The sequence below is a fragment of the Nyctereutes procyonoides genome, unplaced genomic scaffold, assembly GCF_905146905.1.
Source record: "Nyctereutes procyonoides isolate TBG_1078 unplaced genomic scaffold, NYPRO_anot_genome, whole genome shotgun sequence".
Lineage (NCBI taxonomy): Eukaryota > Metazoa > Chordata > Mammalia > Carnivora > Canidae > Nyctereutes > Nyctereutes procyonoides.
The window spans coordinates 57,491,603-57,508,651 of NW_026575046.1; the positions used below are offsets into that span (position 1 = coordinate 57,491,603).

The 17,049-nt window shown below is 39.1% G+C and overlaps 1 protein-coding gene across 1 annotated transcript in view; it reads right to left on the reverse strand.

Moving 5' to 3' along the window:
- Positions 1 to 17,049, reverse strand: part of NRG3 (neuregulin 3) — a 1,039,102-nt gene that overhangs the window by 873,580 nt on the left and 148,473 nt on the right.

Below are 17,049 nucleotides of genomic sequence, written 5' to 3' on the forward strand. Positions count from 1 at the left end.
AATTGATGGAGACTGTAAAATCATCAGTGGTTGCCAGGAACTGAGATAGGCATGAGGATGCAGAGCACACAGGATCTTTAGGATGGGGAAACCATACTAGGTGGTACTATAATGGTGGATACGTGTCATGACACATTTGTCCAAAGCCATGGAATGTACAAGACCAAGGGTGAACTCTGATATCAACTACAGGCTTTGGGTGAGATTAATGTGCCCAATGCAGTGTCAACAATTACAAGTGTAACACTCTGGGGAGGGATACTGATAATGAGGGAGGCTATGCATGTGAAAGGGCATAAGGAAAATCTCTGTATCTTCTGCTTGTTCTTGCTATAAATCTAAAACTTCTCTAAAAAGTAGTCCATTTAAAAGGAGAAAGAGACTGTAGATTATTAAGGGTGTATAAGTACATATACATAGAATTTCAAAGTGCAGTTAGACCAAGTTTTAAGAACTAATAAAGGCAAGGAGTTTTGGTTTTGTTGTGGAGAGTTGACAGCATTTTATTATGTGATAACAAGGATTTTAAAAATGTAAATTCCAGGCAACCTGGGTGGCTCAGCAGTTTAGCACCACCCTCAGCCCAGGGCCTGATCCTGGAGACCTGTGATCGAGTCCCACGTCGGGCTCCTTGTGTGGAGCCTGCTTCTCTCTCTGCCTGTGTCTCTGCCTCTCTCTCTCTCTCTCTCATGAATAAATAAAATCTTAAAAAAAAAGATAAAAAATGTAAATTCAGGGTGGTTGGATGGCTTAGTAGGATAAGGCTCCGACTCTTGGTTTCATTGGTTTCAGCTCAAGTCATGATTGGATCAACCCCAGTATGCATGGGGCTCCCTGCCTCTATTTCCCTTCCCCCGTCTCTCCCCCTGACCTTGTGCTTTGTAAAGCACCTTATTTCTCTCTCTCTCTCTTCATAAACTAATAAATCTTTAAAAAATGTAAATTAAGAGTTCTAAAGAATGATAAGGATTCTGAGAAGAAATAAAAAGAGATATCAGGTGAATGTCAAAGTATCAATACTGGCAGGAAAAGGAAGAGATTGGTAAAAGGGCACAAACTTTCATCCATAAGATGAATAAGGTCTGAAGACCTAATGCATAACAAGGTGACCATAGCTGTTCACACTGTATTTTGTAACTGAAATTTGCTAACAGAGTAGAATGTAAATTAAATCCTCACCAAAAATAAAGGTAAATATGAGGTGATGATGACAGATGTGTTCATTAACTCACTGGGGTGGGGTGGGAGTGGAATCCATGTATACACTGATTTCACAATATATACATATATTAAGTCATCACACCGTGCACTTTAAGTCAACTGAATACCATTACAGCTGGGGGGGGGGGGGTAGTGCAAATACTAGTGTAAACGTAGCAAAAAAACTGTTAATGGAATAACAGAACCAACCAGAATAAAGAACGTGGCAGGTATGGTGCAGGTTAGCAGGGGTGGGAGGCTCTTGCCTTGGGCTGGGTGGGAAGTATGACCTCACTGTGACCTCAGTTCAATGGTTCTGGAATAGGGGAACCACAGAGAGCCTCATGATGATATTTAGGGTCACTGAGGAAGAGATCATTTAGATTTAATAATAATGATCCTTTATTAAGATAAGCCAGAAAAAACAAGCAGGTCAGTTAATACAAACACTCTTTTTGTAGTTACTTCAAAATCGGATTGCTCATTTTTCATCCTTCATGCAAGAGAGGATTAAAACGGGCCATGTTGAACTGTGGATCAAACCATCCCTTGTAAAGCAAATACTGAGTCCATGCTTACTAATGTTAATTTAGAAATAATGTGCATAGTCAGAAAAGTGTCAAAAGCCAGTTCTTAGAATATGATCTGAGCATCCCTGGCAATGCTGGGTCACTCGGGGACATTTGGGTGTCAGATAAGAGCACAAGTGAACAGGAGAATCAACATCACAGGACTGGATATTCTTCGCACATGAAGACGATGGAAAACTTGGTGATTTTAAAGTGAAAGGACACAGAGACCCCAACAAGGGAATGCCCTGCCTCAAACAGTGAAGATGGCAGAGCCAGGGCGAGTCCTAGATCTGAGCTCTAGCCCGCTGCTCTTCTCACTGCACTAATTGAATAATGCATTTTCTGATTGAGTGACCTCTTTAAAATTAATATCCTCTTATCTGTAGCTTCTGAAATAGGAAGCCAAAAATCAATTACTATCTATAGTTTTCTGGTAGTAAAAGTTATATCTGTATTAAAATAGCTAAGGATGGATGGAAATAGATAAATATCAATTTGAAGAATTCTGGATATACGGCTTTACCCATTTTGCTTCCATTAAATGTCCCCAAATTGATCGCAGCCTACAACCTCTCCACTATTTCCAGAAAACGACAGATCAGAGAATATAAACTCCCTCCTAAGTTAAAGAAGCACATTTTATATTTGACAGAGTAGAGACAGTGGGTAGGCACAGAGATGTGGCTAAGAAAATGTCCAGGGCACGAATGGAGAGTGGGTGGATGGAAGCATTTTAAGTAAGAGTAAACTTACTTGGAGAGAGAGAACAGAGGGTAAGAACAGTTTGAGAGAAAGCAAGAGGCAGGGAGTAGAGGAGGCAAGAAGATACCAATTTTGATAGTTAAAATGAATTCTGGTTGGCAGCCAGTGACAGTCTCTCACCACTTTCCACCAAAACACCTATGAAAACAGGGAAAATTTTTTGGCAGGGAGGAAGACCTTCTACCCCTACCCTCACATTGTGCCCTGCAGACCCACAGCACAAACCCCACACCAGTGAGAATCCAAAACAACCATCCATTTATCCAGCCATCCATTCATCCAGCCAACAATATTGGTTGAGGATATACTATGTACAGGGAACAATAATATGAAGTTATTTGAAAATAAAAAATGGAGGATGAGACTGGAATGATTGAGTGAATATGGAAGGCCTCCCTGAGGTGGCAACATCGAGTCTCTGAACATGTTTGGAAGTTCTCGAGCCTAAACACCAAGCAGTCAGGATGCCATCCCCCCTCAGTCTCCCCATTGCCAGCCACCTTAGCATATCTGCTCAGAGTGAGAATCTCTTAGAAAACAACTGGAAAAGGAGATTGTGTCACTGATGACCATGTGCAGTGGAGAGACTGTAGATGGTACAGAAACGGAGAAAATATTCCATTCTACGATATATCATTCCTGCAAATTACACAGTATAGGCAGAGAAGGGGGAAAAAACGTAGGCTCCCTAGAAGCTCTGATCATTGGAATTTTAATTTTGTGCATCTTATAGATTCAGAGTATCAGGTAGCCAAATGGTCAAAGGAGAAAACTATGTCTCAAACTAGCAGGGTCACACTAGATGCATGTCACCTTGGTATTTAGAATTGGGTTGTTGTCTAACATTTCTATCTACTGTTTAGCTATCGATCTAAAGAGGTTCCATGGAAGAGTGGTCTCTGAAAATAATTTTCAATAGCAACTAAAAGAAAATTTTGGAAAGATTTTTTGGTAGGCCATTTATAGAAAAAATGGATGCAATGAGGAGAAATTTAAAGAAGCTACACTGGCAACATCAGGGGAAAAAAAATAAGACCTATCAGAAATATTAAGGAACAGAAATCACCGAGTACAAAATATAGGAAGTATGTAGAGAAGTGCAGAGAACACACCTGCGACTTCCAAGAAGCACAGGATGAAAATAATAAAGGTCCCCCTTATAACTGCTGTTGGAGGCGGACAACTGAAATCAAAACGTAAAGGTTGCAGACATGCCTAAGGAATAAGGCCGAAATCTGAGAAGAGAAGCCGTCATCAGAGCATTCCTTGAAGAAGTTTCCTGATGTGGGAAAAGACCCACGTATATATAGCATGAAAAGCAGTTGCTAAGCCATAGGAAGGGTATGAACAAGCATATGCTCTTATTTTAATTTTTAATTTACTATTACAAATACTGGAGAGTCAAAATATTTAATGTAAAGCAAAGCAATTGCCTAGAAATGCAGCAATATGTTACAACTAGCTCTGCTGTGTTTCCGGTGTGAAGTTACCAGGATGATTCTCTGAAATGTGCAAAATTACATGAGGATATACTCTAGCCAAATGAGAAATTGATTAAAACTAAGAACTTGAGGGATGAGGCCATATGACACAAAGACTTGGATATTTTACTTCTCTGACCTAAAACAATAGTTCCAAATGCAAAGATACTTCTCACTAAATAATGATCCATGGCACTATAGAACTACAGGAATAAAAACAGCAAAGAAACAACTTTTTCTTCCCCCTTTAACGTTTTATTCTGAGTTGACTCCTACTTGATGGAGGTAAGGAATAAGACACACTTAAGTATAAATAAACCTACCAGCTCACAAACTTGAGCCTGCTTATTTGTTTTCTTCTCCCTCAGGTCCTATCAATAGAATGCAGATTTTTACAGAAGAACCATCACACAACACTTGAATTAAGCACTGAAAGAATCATTAACATTTTCTGCTATGCCACTGTCCTCACTTAAAGTTAATAATTCTGGGTTTGAGAAGCTTAGAGTCCTAATGTTATTTTAATGACATCATTTGTTTCCCAGGGACCAATGATACTGCCACAGATTCTCATACATTTTAAATGAGAAAGCAAGAAACTGTCTACATATCTAACAATCAATACAGCAGAATAAAACTAATACCAAAATTTCAGGTTCTCCTAGGGAAAAAAAAAAAAAAAACAATCTCCAATAAAATGTTTTACAAATGTTACCATTATGTGTCAGTTTGCATTCTACTATATAATTATTACTTCAACTGATTGTGCTCTCTAATTTTATTCATGATATTATGACCTAGCATTCACTTTCCCTTGATATTAAAAACAAATAAAAATTAAGTAATAAAAATAGCATGAGATATATATGTCCAGCACATACAGCTCCAATGGCCCACTAAGATAGTCATTGAAAATTTGTGAATATTTTTCATTTGAAAATGGGAGGCTAAGTCTCCCACACATTATTAATGCTAATGAATTCCCAACTACAATGTACCTTCCTGTGAGAAAAAGTCAAGCTTCCGTTGATAATTCTAAAGTATTCTGTGTTTATAAATGCACATACTTTGTCTCCCACGTGAGTACATTAAATTTAGGAGTTAAGAGTTGTAAATAGTGGAGAAAATACAGTACAATGAACGTCAAAGTATTTGCATTTTTTATGTCTTTATTTATTTATTTATTTATTTTTTTGCAATTTGGATGAGCCATTGATCAGCAACTATTTAAATATAACATTTTAAAATGTTAATTTTCTTCAGACATTTTAGATATTTCTCATTTACTTCTCTGAAAACATAGTTGAAAACCTATGTTTATGCATGGATATTTGTGAAGATTAAAGCTAAATAAGAAAGCTACTCCCCAACAAGAGTATAAAAACTGCCATCAGAAATGAATGCAACAGCAGCAACAAATATGTAAATTTGCAACAAAGCAAAGACATGTGGATGTAAATAAAATCATCTGCTTATAATTTTATCATATTCAAAATCAGTATTATATTGCCTCCAAATTGTCTTCCACTGAGTTAATTTTGGCCCTGCAAAAATCCTTCTGAAATCCTGTATTTCACTTGTGCCTGGTTGACCACATTAAAGCAATACCTTAAAGTAAATAGTACTTGGACTCAGAGTATATGGGTTCAGGCCCATACTGTGTGACTTGATCAAGTCACTTCACCTCTCTGGGCCTCAATTTTCTTAAGTGTAAAATAAAGAGATTGGAGTTAAATGACCTTTGACTCCAACTCTCCACGTTGGGAAGATCACAATGATACTAAATGAAATACATACCTCAGTAGACCAGCCACTCTTTTGTATGGAAAAGAACAACAGCAAATCCAGACCTTGTCAGATGCATCTGCCCAGGGACACATTGTGACTTATCAACAACCACCTACAGATATTTTGAGGACTGTGTTCCAGATCAAAGCAAAAATAACCTTTGTTTATGAGGAAAATGATGTTTTTTTGGAGCAGTTCTTGCTCACAAATCAAAGTATTCACTCTTACTTACAAATCGTTCCCAAAAGTGGGTCTGGCCAATAGGCAAGCAATTAAATTCAGAGCAATTAAGTTTGTTTCAGGGAAAAGCAGCATATTTATAGGTAAAACTGAGAAAATGGTATTTGTATCAGGAAATAAGTATAATACTGGGCACACTCCCATTGGAGAAAAAAAAAATATGTGCCCATGCTTCACCTGGGTTCATAGGGAAACCTAGAACTGATGGGATTAAGGCATTAAGAGTGAAGTTATGGGGACGCCTGGGTGGCTCAGTGGTTGAGCGTCTGCCTTTGGCTCAGGGCGAGATCCTGGAGTCCCAGGATCAAGTCCCACGTTGGGCTCCCTGCATGGAACCTGCTTCTTCCTCTGCCTGTATCTCTGCCTCTGTGTGTGTGTGTCTCTCATGAATAAATAGATAAAATATTTTTTTTTAAAAAAAGAGTGAAGTTATGGTTGGCACACATCCCTAAGGAAGCCCTGTGAACCTTCACTGCTTAGTTTCCTGCTTGGGGTAAGGATTCCATTAAGGCACCCACAGCCACCACGACTTCTTACAATAAAGGAAAAGGGATGAACTCCCAAATTCTCAACACAGTCAAAGGCCTTAGGAATGGATATATTTGCAAGGAATCCGTTAATACCATTTTCTAAGTAGGTAGAAGCAGAAGTTAATTACTTGTGGCATCCCACTTTGGCAAGTAAGCAGCATTCACACAGAAGCACGTAGGACAGTTGCTACTTCCTGAAACCAGTTGACATGCAATGTCCTACCTGTTAACTCTAAACAATGCACCCTAATTGAGTTCTCAAGCAAACCTGATTACTGTTGAGGATGTCTGGGGGCCATGCTGCCCTGGGTTTCTAAGGGAAGGGCTTTCAGAAGAACCTTCAACACACATGAGACTCAGCGTTTATCCAAATATACCTAAAAATGATGAGTTAGGCTGGGGCAGGGGAAGGAAGACTTGAAGCTTGGCCATTTACTTTTTCTGACACCAGCGTGTTAATGTAGTAAACGGAATACAGACCCTGGAGTCAGCGAAGCGTGGACTAACTGTTCACCTTGGCCATTCCTGGTGTGTGGCAACACGCAAATTGTTTTACCCTACTGCTGCGTCACTGTTGGGATCTTCTCCTGTCGTACTCTTCAGAGAGCCTGCCACTGCACTTTTAGTCTGCTAAACATTCTGCTCCTTTCGTTGTCCTGAAGAATGTATGTACCAGTTCACAGTTTGCCCACCAGGCTGAAGACAGACATACATGTGGGTACCAAGGGAGAGATTTTCAATTAGGTAAATAAGTTCAGTTCCCCACAGATCAGAAAGAAAAACATTATGAAAAACTTTATATCTACCTATGTATGCATATGTCTGTGTGTGCGTATGTATCTGTGCCTGTGCTTATTGCATCTACACATGTATGTGTGTGTGCATGCATGTGTCCGTATGTACTTGTGCATATTGTTCATATACATTATATTATATATGTATTCCTATGCACATTTGTGGCTGTATATTTGAAAAAACTCAGAGTTCTTATGTTAGATTTGAATTGCTGGAAAATGGCCATAAAACAGCACTGTATGCAAAACACATGACTTTTAAATTTAAAGTCATTTAAAAATGTATTAAAAGAAATTTAGGCAGATCCATCTATGGCAGGTTAGAAATATATTCACTAAAATCTTATCAGAATTTATTTTCATAATGGCAATAAGGTAAAGGACAAATGCTTTGAGGATAGAGGGAGATAGGTGTAAATACTGTAGAATAGTATTTAATCTTCATTGGCCTACTCAGTGAGCACCTACTTTCAAAAATTGCATCTGGATTCCTTGATGCAAATTGTGGCATTAGCAGGTACTCAGCGAATATGTGCTTACCACTTCCTTCAACAGGCACTGGGAAGCAGGTGGAGGGTTTCCAGAAATGAGCGGGAAGGGGCTGTGTTAGGTGAGACAGTCAGAAGAAAAGATAGGGCACTAAGAGGTAGGCTTGCTAGACGGATAAACTCTTGGTCGTTTCCAGTCTTCCTAAAGGCGGCTCCTGGAGCCAAGAATACTTCCCTCCATAAATCAAGTCTAATTCCATGGCAATGATTTCTGATCCCGTCTCATGGTAGCTGATGGAAATGTGGACGAGACCAGTAAAGCTTAGGAGAAATTCACACCAGGTTCATCGTACTGCAAATCTCTGGGTTCTCAAGAGAATAGAGAGAAAATATCATGCCTCAGAAATTAATGACTGCATTCTGTTAATCACCAGCCGAACTTGCTACTGAAATTGTAAAATGCCACATTTCCCCAGAGCCAGAGCTATACCCCAGTGTCATTTCCATAATATTTAATGTCATTCCCAATGCAGGACCGTAGATTCCACCCACAACTATTTGGCTTCCATTTGATAAGTGAATACTCCCTGATACTGGAATCAAATTTCATGGCTAATAGGCCCTCTGGTTACTAGGAATTGTTGGTATTTAATTAAAAAAAATGTTGCTTAGCCAAGACAGTCATTATTTTCTAATGGAAGTTGGATCATTTCACGACATCCTTTCCTGCTACTGCTGGGGCGTTGGCAGCGCTAATCATCACTCACAAATGGGCCGCCTTGCCCTGGAATTTGGTTGTACGATACAAATAATGAGAACTTTTCCAGGAGTTTTAAAATGCATAACACATTATCCTCTCGATATAATACAGCCTGTGTGTGTCTTTTGGGATTAGGTGACTTTGGTGCTTTGGAAAATATTACCCAAATACATTATTTTACAAAAATATACAACTGTGCAGTAGTTCCACAGACTCGTTCAACATGCCCTTCCGAGCTCAGTGGGATTTAATTGCTTCATAAAACCTGACGATAGGATATGTGGCCTCTGCCTTCCTTACTAGGTCAGTGTTGGCCAAGAAGGAAAAAGCAGGGAAGCTCAGGGAATGAGAATATGGAAAAGAGGGCAATAGAAACCAGACTGACCAACTGGGAAATAATAGGGCAGGGACACTTGTCAAGCGTTGGGAAAAAAAAAAAAAAAGATTAAAAAAAAAAAGTTCAGGTGGTGGATGCAGAAGCAAATGAGATATGTGCTATTATGCTCAGGTAACACTAAGCATCTGGACAGAAGTTCCCTTTATGCAGTGTACGTAGCTGTCAGTGAAGGCCACATGAGCTCCACAAGAGCCCCTCTATGCTTGGCAAATGAAATGTTACATGGCTACTTAAGCAAAAAAATTAAACAAAAGTCATGGATTCTGGGTTCCAGTGGTCTGAAATTGAGTCCTCACTTGGATGCCATGAACATCATCATTTTTGTTGAGTTATATAAATAACTTCTCTAAGCATTCTCACCTACATAACGGGTAAAATGACGATCCCTCCCTGCAGAGGGCTGCAGGCAGGATTAAACGCATCAACATATGATCAAGAGTTAACATTCTGCCTCCCACCTGGCACCTGGTGAGGGCGTGGGAAATACGTCCACACTATTGTTATAGGAACCTATTTGTGGACATGATGAGACTATAACAGGAAAAAGGGGTGATTTAACTACGCTCTATGAAATAAACTTCGGGTGCATTTTGCAAAAGGAAGTTTACAAATATAATTCAGCATGTACAAAACTCTAAACATCTGAGATGCTTTCAAGCCACTAAGTTTTGTTTTGAACGACTAATAAAAAGTTAAATCCCTTGAGCATCCCATAATGAACAAGACCAATACAGTAAGAGTTTACGAGGTGTTAGATTCTTAATCTTGAAAGAGTTCTTGAGATTTTGGTTTGTTTGGGTCTGTCCTCTTTCATTCTGTATCCTATACTAAGATTCCTTTCCATGATCTCAGAGGCGCTCATGAGCACCCTCTGTGTACCGTGAAGACCCAACCTTATTGAGTTGACCCATCTAGCAATATTTACAACACAGCCTATGTGTATCATGTTTACCCTTCTTAGAGCACATTCACTTTCCCTTTAGTGCTCCAACAACCCTGTAAAGTACATGTGAGGTAGATGTCACTGATACTACAATTAAAAGAAGAGGAAATTCTGAGATTTACCTAATTGAAGTGCCATGTGGGGACTTAAACAGTCAACTAGGCCCAGAGCAGGGTTCCTACTTGGTGTCTTCCAGGACTTCACATGTTCCTAAAATATCATGCCATTGCCATGAGGGTATAGCTTAATAGACTCATGTGTTTATTAGAAAAATCTGCACTGTGTCACTTTGAACACTGGTTAAATAATGTAAACAAGGAAGGGAGAGAGGACATTTTTCCTGGCTCAGGTGAGGATCAGGATAAGCTTCTCCTATAGTATTTGTTTGGTGGAATGTGTCATATGCATGTAGCTGAAACAGTGCAGTGCCTGGGGACTGTTGTAGCTTGCCTGTGGCCCTGGTGCCATAGAGACCAAACTCCAATCTGCTGAGTTCCCCATTCTGCCCTAATGGAGCTGGGCATGATGCCCAATGAAAGTACAGAGGATCCTTGTGCCCTAACTTTCTGGCCGGCCCCTATGCCAAGAGGCTGTCTGGCAGTGTTTTACCCACTGATCATTCCCTGGAGGAGAGCCAGGGCCTGCAAGGCAGTCTGACTCCATCCAGGGGCATCTCTACCAGGCTGAGGAGTGTTGTATGACCTGACATGGGGTGGGGGAAGCTGTTTCTCAAGTAAGTGTGACTAAAAATACGTTCTTTCTGACTCTGAGGGGCAATATCAAGTTGGAATCCACAGTACATGAAGAGCCAGTAGCCTGTATGAAACAGAAGCTGCTGATGACTGCAAATTATCATCGAACTGATCTCACGCTGACGAATAAAACAGCTTGTTAACAGTCTGATCATCTTAATAGTGAATCTGGCTATTGACATATGACAGCAAGTCACCATCCCCAGACCTACAGGCTAAACGATGACCCCAAGCTTGGCATCGCTGTGAAGCTCCTCGCCTTCTCTACCTGAAAACAAAAGCAAAAGCAAATAAACAGTGTGGGGAGGAGAAATGGGGAATCAAGGTCTAGTTATAGAAGTAAATAAATAAGGGAAGTTGCTATTCAACGGGTGCTGAGTTTCAGTCATGCCAGATGTAAAAGTCCTAGTGATGGAGTTGCCAACAGTGTTTACAGTTACAACCATACTTTACAGGTAACAATGTGTTAAAAGGATAGACCTCATTTTATGTGTTATTTACCACAGTAATATGGTGGGTGGTCCTCTACAGGGGAAAAAAAGGTGCATCTTGACTGTAGCATCATGTATAATAAATCATGGGATTTCAGTCACAAAGGCTTAGCTCTGACCGCTAGCTCAATCTCTTACAGCTAAGAAGTTATTTAATATCCCTCAGCCCTTTTCCTCATCTATGAAATGGGTATAATAACCCATGCTTTCCTTTCAGGATCATTAGAGAGATTAAATGAGATAGCAATTATGAAAGCCAATAAATAGCCCAATGCTTGCCCAAAGCAGGCACATTCTCTGGATTATCACCTCAGCTTCTTTTTTGAGGTGTTTATCTAATTTAAAGTGATGTGTATCTCTGATCAAAAGTCCTAAAGAATAAGTCAATCTTTTAGGTTCAAGGTGATTCTTACTAGAACTCCCCATGGCTTCATACTCCTCATGGTAATTACCCTCTTGTTTCTTAAAAGCCCTTATGAGTGGACCCAGACTCCCTGAAGGTCTATCCCGGCTGATGATTCTACTCCTGAGAATCACATTAATAGACAAAGAGCAAGAAACAGCATCCCCTGCAGAAAGACTGCAGATCCCCAGACTCCCCTGCAGAAAGAACAGTAGCATGTTGTTGCTCTTTACATATGTGGAACTGTATAAGCAGCCTTGGCATGTAGATTATTATATATACAATTATATATATATATGATAGGAAATATTTAAACAGATTCACATATGGTGACAAATTTTCAGAAAGAAGAGTAATGTCACAGTGTTAAAGAGAATGAAAATTCAAATCCTGGACTGATTTTAATAAGATTCCTGAGCTACAGTTTAGCATAGCAACAGTGCTAAAAATAAGCAATGAGGATACAATTTTTCCACTTTGATTAGAGAAAATACAATGCATGCCTAAAGATGCTCAGAAGAAATAAATACACTGTGAAAAAGAAAATAAGAGCAACAAACCCACGGGGTATGAATTTTATAATCTTTGGCATCCAGCTTTAAAACATAGGGAGTTAAAATAAATCTGTGTTTTAATATGTTGTCTTGAATACCACAGGCATTGATACACATCTGTTCATTCCTCTAGCATCACTTCAGTGATAGGAGTAGCCTGATGCATTAGTCCTAAGGTCAGTCCTCACTCCCTGGGATCTTGAAGCCACAGTGAATTGGAGAAAGCCTATTGGGTTGAGTCTGGCTAGAAAGCCTAAGTGCAAGCTGCTCAAACTTCAGGGCAGCATGATAAAGAAAATCAAACCCACTGTATATAATCCAAACTCTATTCAAGACCATGGACAACACTTGTTAAAATAAATTCAGTTTAAGTCTGAGCATTAGAGGCCAGTTTCTTTGGTGTTTAGAGAACACAAGTAAAACTTTCTCTCCTCTGAGAAAACTGGTATAGACAGAGGGCTCCTGTGCTGAATTGTAGGCTACTGGGCTTGGGCACTATGCCAGGCCCTTGCGATGTGCTCTGGAGGCTCCCGACAAGCCAGGCCAGGCCCTCTGCCCTCACCGAGCTCACAGTCTAGCTAACAGAGCCTGGAAAACCCCAAAAGGTAGGAGAGTGGGCACAAACTCAATTGGGAATTATTTGAAGAGAGTGATAACTGACGAGGAGGTAATATAAAGAGTAAGAAAGAGAGATAAACAAATGCAGATAAGGGCAAGATGTGCTCCAGGGAAGAACTGGGGACCAACGTTTTCCACAGCTGCTTGCATAAGTCAGCTTCATTCATTGTCTCCCTTATCCTCGAGTCAACCCAGTGAAATCAGGGTTATTATTCACATGTTAGATATAAAGAAAGTACAACGGAAAGAAATTAAGTAGCTTGCTTCGGGCCATGCAAGTAGAAACTGACACAGACCAAATTCTATCTTATGCAAAAAAGTCAAGTACTTTCTCCAGCCCTCTACCCCTTTGCAGGAAGCATCTTGTAACTAACTTCCTTCTACCACTGTAAACAGACATATGCAAATATATATCCAAACGAGAATCCTCTGAACTAAGAATTCTGGAGAACCACAGTGTTGTGTGCATATATCTGAGACTTAAGGACTTCTAATGGTAGGCCCTATAGATGTAATCTGCTGATTTGTTCTAGACTCAGTGCTCGGTTAATGAAAAACAAAGTACTAACAGATTATAGACTCAACTGGGACCTCTGGCTGGCTCAGCAGTTTAGCACCTGCTTTTGGCCCAGGGCATGATCCTGGAATCCAGGGATCCAGTCCCGCATCGGGCTCCTGGGGAGAGCCTGCTTCTCCCTCTGCCTAGGTCTCTGCCTCTCTCTCTTTCTGTGTCTCTCATGAATAAATAAAGAAATTTTTTTTTTAAAAAAAGATTATAGACCAACTAATAAAGGCTTAATTCCTCAAATACATAAGGAATTTGCAAAAGATTGTGGGAATAGGGTCAGAAGTCCAAGAGAAGGAACTAGCTCTTGCTTCACTGCCTCTACCACATTGCCAGAAAGGGGTACAGATTCTCTGTCTGACCTTCCACCTCGAATCACATGTAGTGTAGTCTGAGATCATTGCTTATTCTGATGCAAAATTTTTCTGCCTTTGTAAATACATTACTATAACATTAAAAGACCTACAATTTTAAAATACTGAGAATATATTTTACAAATATAAATTGAGGTCTGCAGGCATAAGTGGTTTTCCTGAGATCAGATACTAAGGCAATAGCCAGGTCAGGTAAGCATGGAGTTTAATTTAATAATATGAATGCATTCCACTCAATGGGAAATATGGAGATGACTGGAGGCACCTTATTCAAAACCCTGGTACCTCATACAACATGACAAATGCTTCCCTATCATACATGTCCTCATGTGCTCTCGACTAAGCATATATCCATCAGCATATCCTTCCTTCATTTATGCATTCATTTTGTAAAATTCTCATGAATTTGCCTATGTGCCAGATACTGCACAAATACTATAAAATGAAAAAAATATATGATATAGGCCTAACCTTAAAAAAAGAATTTAAAAAAGACAATGGATATTAAATTATAATGCCATATAATAAAGACAGCAACTGTCCCTCATCAGGTATTCTGAGAGGTAGAAGGAAACTTAAAACCAGATAGAAGGCATCAGAGGTTTCCTAATACACATGCCTGACATGAATCTTCATGGATACATACTAGTTATCCAAATAAAGAGTAAACAAAATCATGTGAGGGAAAAAAATCTATGCTTCAGGGAAAAACTGCATAGTCTACAGCACATTCTTTCAGACAATTTCATTCAAACCTTTGATGGGACTCTTTTACAATTCTGTAGGTTGTAGATAACTGAGAGTGATGTAAAATAATTTCTGTCTATAGACATGCAACAATTTCTCCTGGAGTTTTGATGGACTTCCCTCTCTCTCCATGGAGGAGGCCAGTTTTTATTCCACTGGCGTCCCTTTTCAATATTCCTGATCTATAATTATGTCTGTTCTCTGGATTCTCCTTTGAACTTGTTATAACATCTCACTGGTTCCCTCATTAATGAATTAAATTAAATTTTTAGCATGTGTTCATTTTATATCTCCATGAAGGTCATGATTTTACTGTTTTTGAAAAAGGTTCTGTAACAGTATACTCCAAAATGAAGATATCGTAAGTAAAAATCAGTATCTATAAGGAGCATCATGAGTCCTGGAAGTTATAGTGACTTGGGTCTGGGGAGGATAAAAGATGAATCTGTTAATGCAGGTGAAATTTTATTCTCCGATCCGAGGCAATGTAGTACCCAAATGTCAAAGAAAGAGACATCAGGATTAAGGCACAATGTGCTGTTGTCATTCACAAAACATATTAAATAACTCTTTCTGCTTACTTATGAAATGAGAACTATAATGACATAATCTAATCCTCCTAGAACTCAAGAATAGTCAATGTCAAACAAGACTTCAACAGGTCTCAGTACTGTTTAAACTGTCATTGTTCCGAACCAGTGGAAATACAGTGTTTAACTCTGAATATTCTGAAAATCCACAGAGAGAATTTTCTACTCTTAGGAAGAACAGATATCTAGCTGTTTTCTCCACTGCATTTATGAAAGCTGTTTCATAGTAACGCAAGACACTGTCAGCTGTAGGAACATTAGAAACAGCTGGATAGCAAAGAAGAGGCCGTAGAAGGAAAAAATTCCTTTGTGTTCGAAACATTTTTAATCTATCTTTCCTAGTGAGACTACCAAAGTTTTCTTTAAATGTTAGGGACAGAAATAACTCCTGATTGGTGATCCATTAACAATGGAGTTTGCAAATCCATCAACCATCAATAGAAGTTGTATCATGACTCTTAAACAGAAGCACATAATTAACATATCCTTTTTTTCAAAATGGTGGTTGGAATTATGAAAGAGTCAAATGAGATAAAAGTCAAAATACCATGATGTTCACACTGAAGACCACAGTCAATATTGGTGTGATTACATATCAATGCTGGGGTCATGGATGTCGACTTTCATCCAGGAAGAGCAACCTACCCATTCTTGAACAGCCCAGAGCTTGAATAGTCCATAGGAGGGTGGTGCTGGAGGGATGGATTGGAACATGAAAAGACTACTAGTATATCTCATGTTCCCCAAAATTTAAAGCCAGAGCAAATCTTTTTTCAATGCTCCATCCACAGAGATGGCCAAAGTCTACACGGGGGGAAGGGTGTGGCAAAGTTCATATGCTTAAGTAATTAAGTAGAGTTGAGATAGTCAAGTAGTATATGGTGAGAAACAATTAAGAACTGCAGATCTGTGCCCAAAGAGAACTGAAGGATTGGCAATGATCAAGAAAGCTGTTTACTTGTTGCAGCAGCACTCTCGTTGCTTTCACTGAGAAACAAGTGTAGTTACATATATGCCAGGCATTACATACTTCCAACTGGAGAATATCATAGGTTTTAATCCCTCTCAGAAAAAAAGAGATTTTTTAAAAATACAATAACATATTAGTAATGCTTACTTATAAAACATGTATAGACAGTGAAATTGCCTTCTATTTCATTTGATATGTGCAGTCACTTGGATAATCAAGTAATTTCTATCTGGATCACCTTGAAATTATTAGCAGTAACTAAGAATAAAGAGTTAGAATATTATAATTAAAGGTTGAAAGAGGCAGAGCTAACTTGTAAAATATTAACCCTGACAGATGCTTTCTAGAGAGTATCTACTGTACAACACCCATTCAGATATTTAATTAAAATCCCTGGTCCACCTAACACGGGTCCATGGGAATAACAGTGCTTCATTATCCAAAATGACTTAACACTAATAGATGTGTGCATTCAGTTGAAACAACTTTACCTAAAATAATGTGGCATTACAGAGGGCTGATGAAATTGTGAATTTACACGAAACAGGTCTGCCATGATGGATACTCAGAAATGTTTTAGGAATAATGAACGTAGCTGGGAAAACACTACTGGCTTCTTCATAGAGATGGAAGTGTGTATTTCTTGAGTTTATTTAAAAGTAGTACTTGATAATGATATTTACTTTCATTTCATAATCAGGTATTGTTGAGGGTTTTCCAAATTTCAAGAATTTCTACCTTCACTTAAAGTGACCACATTAATTCCCTGCTTAATGCCTTTAAGAACCACCCCTTTCTCCGCCATTCCTCATGAGTTGAGTTCAGAATCCTAACAGTCGTATTCTAAAGCTTCTTAGTTCTTGCGCCAACCTGTTTTTGCAAACTCATCTTTTACATTCGTTTTGTCCCTCCCTGTCTCCATTCCTCTAACTTTGCAGGTAGAGATTCCGTCTATCTTCCATGGTCTCACTCAAATACCATTCTTCCTTATGCTAGTTTCACTCCTGTTAGCCAGATGCAAGATTTAATG